Genomic DNA, 12038 nt, shown 5'->3' on the forward strand with positions numbered 1-12038 from the left:
GAGCCCAGTATTAGTTCTGATACACCACTGCAGGTTCATTGTATTCCTTGGACCTTCACATTGACGATGAAACACAGAAATCGCATCGGAATTAAATACAAAAGGCACAATGCTGTCTTAAGTACAAGAATAGAGACTCTTCTTACAGTCGGTGCTTTGAGCATACCCTGTGAGACCAGTATTACTTTCAGATACACCACTGCAGGTTCAATGTATTCCTTGGTCCTTCACATTGATGATGAAACACAGAAATCGCATCGGAATTAAATCCAAAAGGCACAAAGCCGTCATAAGTACAAGAATAGAGACTCTTCTTACAGTCGGTGCTTTGAGCATTCCCAGTGAGACCAGTATTAGTTTCCGATACACCACTGCGTGTTCAATTTATTCCTTGGACATTCACATTGACGATGAAACACAGAAATCGCATCTGAATTAAATATAAAAAGCCCAATGCCGCCTTAAGTACAAGAATAGAGACTCTTCTTACAGTCGGTGCTTTGAGCATTCCCTGTGAGACCAGTATTACTTTCTGATACACCACTGCAGGTTCAATGTATTGCATGGACCTTCTCATTGACGATGAAACACAGAAATCGCATCGGAATTAATTACAAAAGTCGCAATGCCACCTTAAGTACAAGAATAGAGACTCTTCCTACTGTCGGCGCTTTGAGCATTCCCTGTGAGACCAGTATTAATTTCTGATACACCACTGCAGGTTCAATGTATTCCTTGGACCTTCACATTGACGATGAAACACAGAAATCGCATCGGAATTAATTACAAAAGGCGCAATGCTACTTTAAGTACAAGAATAGAGACTCTTCCTACTGTCGATGCTTTGAGCATTCCCTGTGAGACCAGTATTAGTTTCTGGTACATCACTGCAGGTTCAATGTATTCCTTGGACCTTCACATTGACTATGAAACACGAAATCGCATCGGAGTTAAATACAAAAGGCACAATGCCGCCCTAAGTACAAAAATAAAGATTCTTCTTACTGTCGGTACTTTGAGCATTCCCTGTGAGACCAGTATTAGTTTCCGATACACCACTGCAGGTTCAATGTATTCCTTGGACCTTCACATTGACGATGAAACACAGAAATCGCATCGGAATGAAATACAAAAGGCGCAATGCCGCCTTAAGTACAAGAATAGAGACTTTTCTTACAGTCGATGCTTTGAGCATTCCCTGTGAGACCAGTATTAGTTTCTGATACACCACTGCAGGTTCAATATATTCCTTGGACCTTCACATTGACGATGAGACATAGAAATCGCATCGGAGTTAAATACAAAAGGCACAATGCCGCCTTAAGTGCTGGTTCAATGTATTCCTTGGACCTTCACATTGACGATGATACACAGAAATCGCATCGGAGTTAAATACAAAAGGCACAATGCCGCCTGAAGTACAAAAATAGAGACTCTTCTTTTTGTCGGTGCTTTGAGCATTCCCTGTGAGACCAGTATTAGTTCCTGATACACCACTGCATTTTCAATGTATTCCTTCTACCTTCACATTGACGATGAAACACAGAAATCGCTTCGAAATTAAATACACAAGGCACAATGACGTCATAAGTACAAGAATAGCGACTGTTCTTACAGTCGGTGTTTTGAGCATTCCCTGTGAGACCAGTATTAGTTTCCGATACACCACTGCAGGTACAATGTATTCCTTGGACCTTCACATTGACGATGAAACACAGAAATCGAATCGGAATTAGATACAAAAGGCGCAATGCCGCCTTAAGTACAAGAATAGAGACTCTTCTTACAGTCGGTGTTTTGAGCAATCCCTGTGAGACCAGTATTAGTTTCCGATACACGACCGCAGGTTCAATGAATTCCTTGGACCTTCACATTGACGATGAAACACAGAAATTGCATCGGAATTAAATACAAAACTCGCAATGACGCCTTAAGTACAAGAATAGAGACTCTTCTTACAGTCGGTGCTTTGAGCATTCCCTGTGAGACCAGTATTAGTTTCCGATACACAACTGCAGGTTCATTGTATTCCTTGGACCTTCACATTGACGATGAAACACAGAAATCGCATCGGAATTAAATACAAAAGGCGCAATGCCGCCTTAAGTACAAGAAAAGAGGCTCTTCTTAATGTCGGTGCTTTAAGCATTCCCTGTGAGACCAGTATTAGTTTCTGATACACCACTGCAGGTTCAATGTATTCCTTGGACCTTCACATTGACGATGAAACACAGAAATCGCATCGGAATTAAATACAAACGGCACAATGCCGCCTTAAGTACAAGAATAGAAAATCTTCTTACAGTCGGTGTTTTGAGCATTCCCTGTGACACCAGTATTAGTTTCCGATACAACACTGTACGTTTAATGTATTCCATGGACCTTCACATTGACGATGAAACACAGAAATCGCATCGGAATTAAATTCAAAAGGCACTATGCCGTCTTAAGTACAAGAATAGAGACTCTTCTTACAGTCGGTGCTTTGAGCATTCCCTTTGAGACCAGTATTAGTTTCCGATACACCACTGCAGGTTCATTGTATTCCTTGGACCTTCACATTGACGATGAAACACAGAAATCGCTTCGGAATTAAATGCAAAAGGCACAATGCTGTATTAAGTACAAGAATAGAGGCTCTTTTTACAGTCGGTGCCATGAGCATTCCCTGTGAGACCAGTATTAGTTTCTGATACACCACTGCAGGTTCAATGTATTGCTTGGACCTTCCCATTGACGATGAAACACAGAAATCTCATCGGAATTAAATACAAAAGGCGCAATGCCGCCTTAAGTACAAGAATAGAGACTCTTCTTACAGTCGGTGCTTTGAGCATACCCTGTGAGACCAGTATTACTTTCTGATACACCACTGCAGGTTCAATGTATTCCTTGGACCTTCACATTGATGATGAAACACAGAAATCGCATCGGAATTAAATCCAAAAGGCACAAAGCCGTCATAAGTACAAGAATAGAGACTCTTCTTACAGTCGGTGCTTTGAGCATTCCCAGTGCGACCAGTATTAGTTTCCGATACACCACTGCGTGTTCAATTTATTCCTTGGACATTCACATTGACGATGAAACACAGAAATCGCATCTGAATTAAATACAAAAGGCGCAATGCCGCCTTAAGTACAATAATAGAGACTCTTCTTACAGTCGATGCTTTGAGCATTCCCTGTGAGACCAGTAATAGTTTCCGATACACCACTGCAGGTTCAATGTATTCCTTGGACCTTCACATTGACAATGAAACACAGAAATCGCATCGTAATGAAATACAAATGGTGCAATGCCGCCTTAAGCACAAGAATAGAGACTCTTCATACAGTCGGTGCTTTGAGCATTCCCTGTGACACCAGTATTAGTTTCTGATACACCACTGCAGGTTCATTGTATTCCTTGGACCTTCACATTGACGATGAAACACAGGAATCGCATCGGAATTAAATACAAAAGGCACAATGCTGTCTTAAGTACAAGAATAGAGACTCTTTTTACAGTCGGTGCCATGAGCATTCCCTGTGAGACCAGTATTAGTTTCTGATACACCACTGCAGGAACAATGTATTCCTTGGACCTTCACATTGACGATGAAACACAGAAATCGCATCGGAATTAAATATAAAAAGCCCAATGCCGCCTTAAGTACAAGAATAGAGACTCTTCTTACAATCGGTGCTTTGAGCATTCCCTGTGAGACCAGTATTACTTTCTGATACACCACTGCAGGTTCAATGTATTGCATGGACCTTCTCATTGACGATGAAACACAGAAATCGCATCGGAATTAGTTACAAAAGTCGCAATGCCACCTTAAGTACAAGAATAGAGACTCTTCCTACTGTCGGTGCTTTGAGCATTCCCTGTGAGACCAGTATTAATTTCTGATACACCACTGCAGGTTCAATGTATTCCTTGGACCTTCACATTGACGATGAAACACAGAAATCGCATCGGAATTAAATACAAACGGCACAATGCCGCCTTAAGTACAAGAATAGAAAATCTTCTTACAGTCGGTGTTTTGAGCATTCCCTGTGAGACCAGTATTAGTTTCCGATACACCACTGCAAGTTCAATGTATTCCTTGGACCTTCACATTGACGATGAAACACAGAAATCGCATCGGAATTAATTACAAAAGGCGCAATGCTACTTTAAGTACAAGAATACAGACTCTTCCTACTGTCGATGCTTTGAGCATTCCCTGTGAGACCAGTATTAGTTTCTGGTACATCACTGCAGGTTCAATGTATTCCTTGGACCTTCACATTGACTATGAAACACGAAATCGCATCGGAGTTAAATACAAAAGGCACAATGCCGCCTTAAGTACAAAAATAAAGATTCATCTTACTGTCGGTACTTTGAGCATTCCCTGTGAGACCAGTATTAGTTTCCGATACACCACTGCTGGATCAATGTATTCCTTGGACCTTCACATTGACGATGAAACACAGAAATCGCATCGGAATGAAATACAAAAGGCGCAATGCCGCCTTAAGTACAAGAATAGAGACTTTTCTTACAGTCGATGCTTTGAGCATTCCCTGTGAGACCAGTATTAGTTTCTGATACACCACTGCAGGTTCAATATATTCCTTGGACCTTCACATTGACGATGAAACATAGAAATTGCATCGGAGTTAAATACAAAAGGCACAATGCCGCCTTAAGTGCTGGTTCAATGTATTCCTTGGATCTTCACATTGACGATGATACACAGAAATCGCATCGGAGTTAAATACAAAAGGCACAATGCCGCCTGAAGTACAAGAATAGAGACTCTTCTTTTTGTCGGTGCTTTGAGCATTCCCTGTGAGACCAGTATTAGTTCCTGATACACCACTGCATTTTCAATGTATTCCTTCTACCTTCACATTGACGATGAAACACAGAAATCGCTTCGAAATTAAATACACATGGCACAATGACGTCATAAGTACAAGAATAGCGACTGTTCTTACAGTCGGTGTTTTGAGCATTCCCTGTGAGACCAGTATTAGTTTCCGATACACCACTGCAGGTACAATGTATTCCTTGGACCTTCACATTGACGATGAAACACAGAAATCGAATCGGAAATAGATACAAAAGGCGCAATGCCGCCTTAAGTACAAGAATAGAGACTCTTCTTACAGTCGGTGTTTTGAGCAATCCCTGTGAGACCAGTATTAGTTTCCGATACACGACTGCAGGTTCAATGAATTCCTTGGACCTTCACATTGACGATGAAACACAGAAATTGCATCGGAATTAAATACAAAACTCGCAATGCCGCCTTAAGTACAAGAATAGAGACTCTTCTTACAGTCGGTGCTTTGAGCATTCCCTGTGAGACCAGTATTAGTTTCCGATACACAACTGCAGGTTCATTGTATTCCTTTGACCTTCACATTGACGATGAAACACAGAAATCGCATCGGAATTAAATACAAACGGCACAATGCCGCCTTAAGTACAAGAATAGAAAATCTTCTTACAGTCGGTGTTTTGAGCATTCCCTGTGACACCAGTATTAGTTTCCGATACAACACTGTACGTTTAATGTATTCCATGGACCTTCACATTGACGATGAAACACAGAAATCGCATCGGAAATAAATTCAAAAGGCACTATGCCGTCTTAAGTACAAGAATAGAGACTCTTCTTACAGTCGGTGCTTTGAGCATTCCCTTTGAGACCAGTATTAGTTTCCGATACACCACTGCAGGTTCAATGTATTCCTTCGACCTTCACATTGACGATGAAAGACAGAAATCGCATCGGAATTAAATACAAAAGGCGCAATGCCGCCTTAAGTACAAGAATAGAGACTCTTCTTACAGTCGGTGCTTTGAGCAATCCCTGTGAGACCAGTATTAGTTTCTGATACACCACTGCAGGTTCAATGTATTCCTTGGACCTTTACATTGACGATGAAACACAGAAATCGCATCGGAATTAAATGCAAAAGGCACAATGCTGTATTAAGTACAAGAATAGAGGCTCTTTTTACAGTCGGTGCCATGAGCATTCCCTGTGAGACCAGTATTAGTTTCTGATACACCACTGCAGGTTCAATGTATTGCTTGGACCTTCCCATTGACGATGAAACACAGAAATCTCATCGGAATTAAATACAAAATGCGCAATGCCGCCTTAAGTACAAGAATAGAGACTCTTCTTACAGTCGGTGCTTTGAGCATACCCTGTGAGACCAGTATTACTTTCTGATACACCACTGCAGGTTCAATGTATTCCTTGGACCTTCACATTGATGATGAAACACAGAAATCGCATCGGAATTAAATCCAAAAGGCACAAAGCCGTCATAAGTACAAGAATAGAGACTCTTCTTACAGTCGGTGCTTTGAGCATTCCCAGTGAGACCAGTATTAGTTTCCGATACACCACTGCGTGTTCAATTTATTCCTTGGACATTCACATTGACGATGAAACACAGAAATCGCATCTGAATTAAATACAAAAGGCGCAATGCTGCCTTAAGTACAATAATAGAGACTCTTCTTACAGTCGATGTTTTGAGCATTCCCTGTGAGACCAGTAATAGTTTCCGATACACCACTGCAGGTTCAATGTATTCCTTGGACCTTCACATTGACAATGAAACATAGAAATCGCATCGTAATGAAATACAAAAGGCGCAATGCCGCCTTAAGCACAAGAATAGAGACTCTTCATACAGTCGGTGCTTTGAGCATTCCCTGTGAGACCAGTATTAGTTTCTGATACACCACTGCAGGTTCATTGTATTCCTTGGACCTTCACATTGACGATGAAACACAGTAATCGCATCGGAATTAAATACAAAAGGCACAATGCTGTCTTAAGTACAAGAAGAGAGACTCTTTTTACAGTCGGTGCCATGAGCATTCCCTGTGAGACCAGTATTAGTTTCTGATACACCACTGCAGGAACAATGTATTCCTTGGACCTTCACATTGACGATGAAACACAGAAATCGCATCGGAATTAAATATAAAAAGCCCAATGCCGCCTTAAGTACAAGAATAGAGACTCTTCTTACAGTCTATGCTTTGAGCATTCCCTGTGAGACCAGTATTACTTTCTGATACACCACTGCAGGTTCAATGTATTGCATGGACCTTCTCATTGACGATGAAACACAGAAATCGCATCGGAATTAATTACAAAAGTCGCAATGCCACCTTAAGTACAAGAATAGAGACTCTTCCTACTGTCGGTGCTTTGAGCATTCCCTGTGAGACCAGTATTAATTTCTGATACACCACTGCAGGTTCAATGTATTCCTTGGACCTTCACATTGACGATGAAACACAGAAATCGCATCGGAATTAAATACAAACGGCACAATGCCGCCTTAAGTACAAGAATAGAAAATCTTCTTACAGTCGGTGTTTTGAGCATTCCCTGTGAGACCAGTATTAGTTTCCGATACACCACTGCAAGTTCAATGTATTCCTTGGACCTTCACATTGACGATGAAACACAGAAATCGCATCGGAATTAATTACAAAAGGCGCAATGCTACTTTAAGTACAAGAATAGAGACTCTTCCTACTGTCGATGCTTTGAGCATTCCCTGTGAGACCAGTATTAGTTTCTGGTACATCACTGCAGGTTCAATGTATTCCTTGGACCTTCACATTGACTATGAAACACGAAATCGCATCGGAGTTAAATACAAAAGGCACAATGCCGCCTTAAGTACAAAAATAAAGATTCTTCTTACTGTCGGTACTTTGAGCATTCCCTGTGAGACCAGTATTAGTTTCCGATACACCACTGCAGGTTCAATGTATTCCTTGGACCTTCACATTGACGATGAAACACAGAAATCGCATCGGAATGAAATACAAAAGGCGCAATGCCGCCTTAAGTACAAGAATAGAGACTTTTCTTACAGTCGATGCTTTGAGCATTCCCTGTGAGACCAGTATTAGTTTCTGATACACCACTGCAGGTTCAATATGTTCCTTGGACCTTCACATTGACGATGAAACATAGAAATCGCATCGGAGTTAAATACAAAAGGCACAATGCCGCCTTAAGTGCTGGTTCAATGTATTCCTTGGACCTTCACATTGACGATGATACACAGAAATCGCATCGGAGTTAAATACAAAAGGCACAATGCCGCCTGAAGTACAAGAATAGAGACTCTTCTTTTTGTCGGTGCTTTGAGCATTCCCTGTGAGACCAGTATTAGTTCCTGATACACCACTGCATTTTCAATGTATTCCTTCTACCTTCACATTGACGATGAAACACAGAAATCGCTTCGAAATTAAATACACAAACACAATGACGTCATAAGTACAAGAATAGCGACTGTTCTTACAGTCGGTGTTTTGAGCATTCCCTGTGAGACCAGTATTAGTTTCCGATACACCACTGCAAGTTCAATGTATTCCTTGGACCTTCACATTGACGATGAAACACAGAAATCGCATCGGAATTAATTACAAAAGGCGCAATGCTACTTTAAGTACAAGAATACAGACTCTTCCTACTGTCGATGCTTTGAGCATTCCCTGTGAGACCAGTATTAGTTTCTGGTACATCACTGCAGGTTCAATGTATTCCTTGGACCTTCACATTGACTATGAAACACGAAATCGCATCGGAGTTAAATACAAAAGGCACAATGCCGCCTTAAGTACAAAAATAAAGATTCTTCTTACTGTCGGTACTTTGAGCATTCCCTGTGAGACCAGTATTAGTTTCCGATACACCACAGCAGGTTCAATGTATTCCTTGGACCTTCACATTGACGATGAAACACAGAAATCGCATCGGAATGAAATACAAAAGGCGCAATGCCGCCTTAAGTACAAGAATAGAGACTCTTCTTACAGTCGGTGTTTTGAGCAATCCCTGTGAGACCAGTATTAGTTTCCGATACACGACTGCAGGTTCAATGAATTCCTTGGACCTTCACATTGACGATGAAACACAGAAATTGCATCGGAATTAAATACAAAACTCGCAATGCCGCCTTAAGTACAAGAATAGAGACTCTTTTTACAGTCGGTGCTTTGAGCATTCCCTGTGAGACCAGTATTAGTTTCCGATACACAACTGCAGGTTCATTGTATTCCTTGACCTTCACATTGACGATGAAACACAGAAATCGCATCGGAATTAAATACAAAAGGCGCAATGCCGCCTTAAGTACAAGAAAAGAGGCTCTTCTTAATGTCGGTGCTTTAAGCATTCCCTGTGAGACCAGTATTAGTTTCTGATACACCACTGCAGGTTCAATGTATTCCTTGGACCATCACATTGACGATGAAACACAGAAATCGCATCGGAATTAAATACAAACGGCACAATGCCGCCTTAAGTACAAGAATAGAAAATCTTCTTACAGTCGGTGTTTTGAGCATTCCCTGTGACACCAGTATTAGTTTCCGATACAACACTGTACGTTTAATGTATTCCATGGACCTTCACATTGACGATGAAACACAGAAATCGCATCGGAATTAAATCCAAAAAGCACAAAGCCGTCACAAGTACAGGAATAGAGACTCTTCTTACAGTCGGTGCTTTGAGCATTCCCAGTGAGACCAGTATTAGTTTCCGATACACCACTGCGTGTTCAATTTATTCCTCGGACCTTCACATTGACGATGAAACACAGAAATCGCATCTGAATTAAATACAAAAGGTGCAATGCCGCCTTAAGTACAATAATAGAGACTCTTCCTACAGTCGATGCTTTGAGCTTTCCCTGTGAGACCAGTAATAGTTTCCGATACACCACTGCAGGTTCAATGTATTCCTTGGACCTTCACATTGACAATGAAACACAGAAATCGCATCGTAATGAAATACAGAAGGCGCAATGCCGCCTTAAGTACAAGAATAGAGACTCTTCTTACAGTCGGTGCTTTGAGCATTCCCTGTGAGACCAGTATTAGTTTCTGATACACCACTGCAGGTTCATTGTATTCCTTGGACCTTCACATTGACGATGAAACGCAGTAATCGCATCGGAATTAAATACAAAAGGCACAATGCTGTCTTAAGTACAAGAATAGAGACTCTTTTTACAGTCGGTGCCATGAGCATTCCCTGTGAGACCAGTATTAGTTTCTGATACACCACTGAGGATCAATGTATTCCTTGGACCTTCACATTGACGATGAAACACAGAAACCGCATCGGAATTAAATATAAAAAGCCCAATGCCGCCTTAAGTACAAGAATAGAGACTCTTCTTACAGTCGGTGCTTTGAGCATTCCCTGTGAGACCAGTATTACTTTCTGATACACCACTGCAGGTTCAATGTATTGCATGGACCTTCTCATTGACGATGAAACACAGAAATCGCATCGGAATTAAATACAAAAGTCGCAATGCCACCTTAAGTACAAGAATAGAGACTCTTCCTACTGTCCGTGCTTTGAGCATTCCCTGTGAGACCAGTATTAATTTCTGATACACCACTGCAGGTTCAATGTATTCCTTGGACCTTCACATTGACGATGAAACACAGAAATCGCATCGGGATTAAATACAAACGGCACAATGCCGCCTTAAGTACAAGAATAGAAAATCTTCTTACAGTCGGTGTTTTGAGCATTCCCTGTGAGACCAGTATTAGTTTCCGATGCACCACTGCAGGTTCAATGTATTCCTTGGACCTTCACATTGACGATGAAACACAGAAATCGCATCGGAATGAAATACAAAAGGCGCAATGCCGCCTTAAGTACAAGAATAGAGACTCCTCTTACAGTCGATGCTTTGAGCATTCCCTGTAAGACCAGTATTAGTTTCTGATACACCGCTGCAGGTTCAATGTATTCCTTGGACCTTCACATTGACGATGAAACATAGAAATCGCATCGGAGTTAAATACAAAAGGCACAATGCCGCCTTAAGTGCTGGTTCAATGTATTCCTTGGACCTTCACATTGACGATGATACACAGAAATCGCATCGGAGTTAAATACAAAAGGCACAATGCCGCCTGAAGTACAAGAATAGAGACTCTTCTTTTTGTCGGTGCTTTGAGCATTCCCTGTGAGACCAGTATTAGTTCCTGATAAACCACTGCATTTTCAATGTATATCTTCTACCTTCACATTGACGATGAAACACAGAAATCGCTTCGAAATTAAATACACAAGGCACAATGACGTCATAAGTACAAGAATAGCGACTGTTCTTACAGTCGGTGTTTTGAGCATTCCCTGTGAGACCAGTATTAGTTTCCGATACACCACTGCAGGTACAATGTATTCCTTGGACCTTCACATTGACGATGAAACACAGAAATCGCATCGGAATTAAATCCAAAAGGCACAAAGGCGTCATAAGTACAAGAATAGAGACTCTTCTTACAGTCGGTGCTTTGAGCATTCCCAGTGAGACCAGTATTAGTTTCCGATACACCACTGCGTGTTCAATTTATTCCTTGGACATTCACATTGACGATGAAACACAGAAATCGCATCTGAATTAAATACAAAAGGCGCAATGCCGCCTTAAGTACAATAATAGAGAATCTTCTTACAGTCGATGCTTTGAGCATTCCCTGTGAGACCAGTAATAGTTTCCGATACACCACTGCAGGTTCAATGTATTCCTTGGACCTTAACATTGACAATGAAACACAGAAATCGCATCGTAATGAAATACAAAAGGCGCAATGCCGCCTTAAGTACAAGAATAGAGACTCTTCTTACAGTCGGTGCTTTGAGCATTCCCTGTGAGACCAGTATTAGTTTCTGATACACCACTGCAGGTTCAATGTATTCCTTGGACCTTCACATTGACGATGAAACACAGAAATCGCATCGGAATTAAATATAAAAAGCCCAATGCCGCCTTAAGTACAAGAATAGAGCCTCTTCTTATAGTCGGTGCTTTGAGCATTCCCTGTGAGACCAGTATTACTTTCTGATACACCACTGCAGGTTCAATGTATTGCATGGACCTTCTCATTGACGATGAAACACAGAAATCGCATCGGAATTAATTACAAAAGTCGCAATGCCACCTTAAGTACAAGAATAGAGACTCTTCCTA

This window comes from Schistocerca americana, chromosome 5, assembly GCF_021461395.2.
Source record: "Schistocerca americana isolate TAMUIC-IGC-003095 chromosome 5, iqSchAmer2.1, whole genome shotgun sequence".
Lineage (NCBI taxonomy): Eukaryota > Metazoa > Arthropoda > Insecta > Orthoptera > Acrididae > Schistocerca > Schistocerca americana.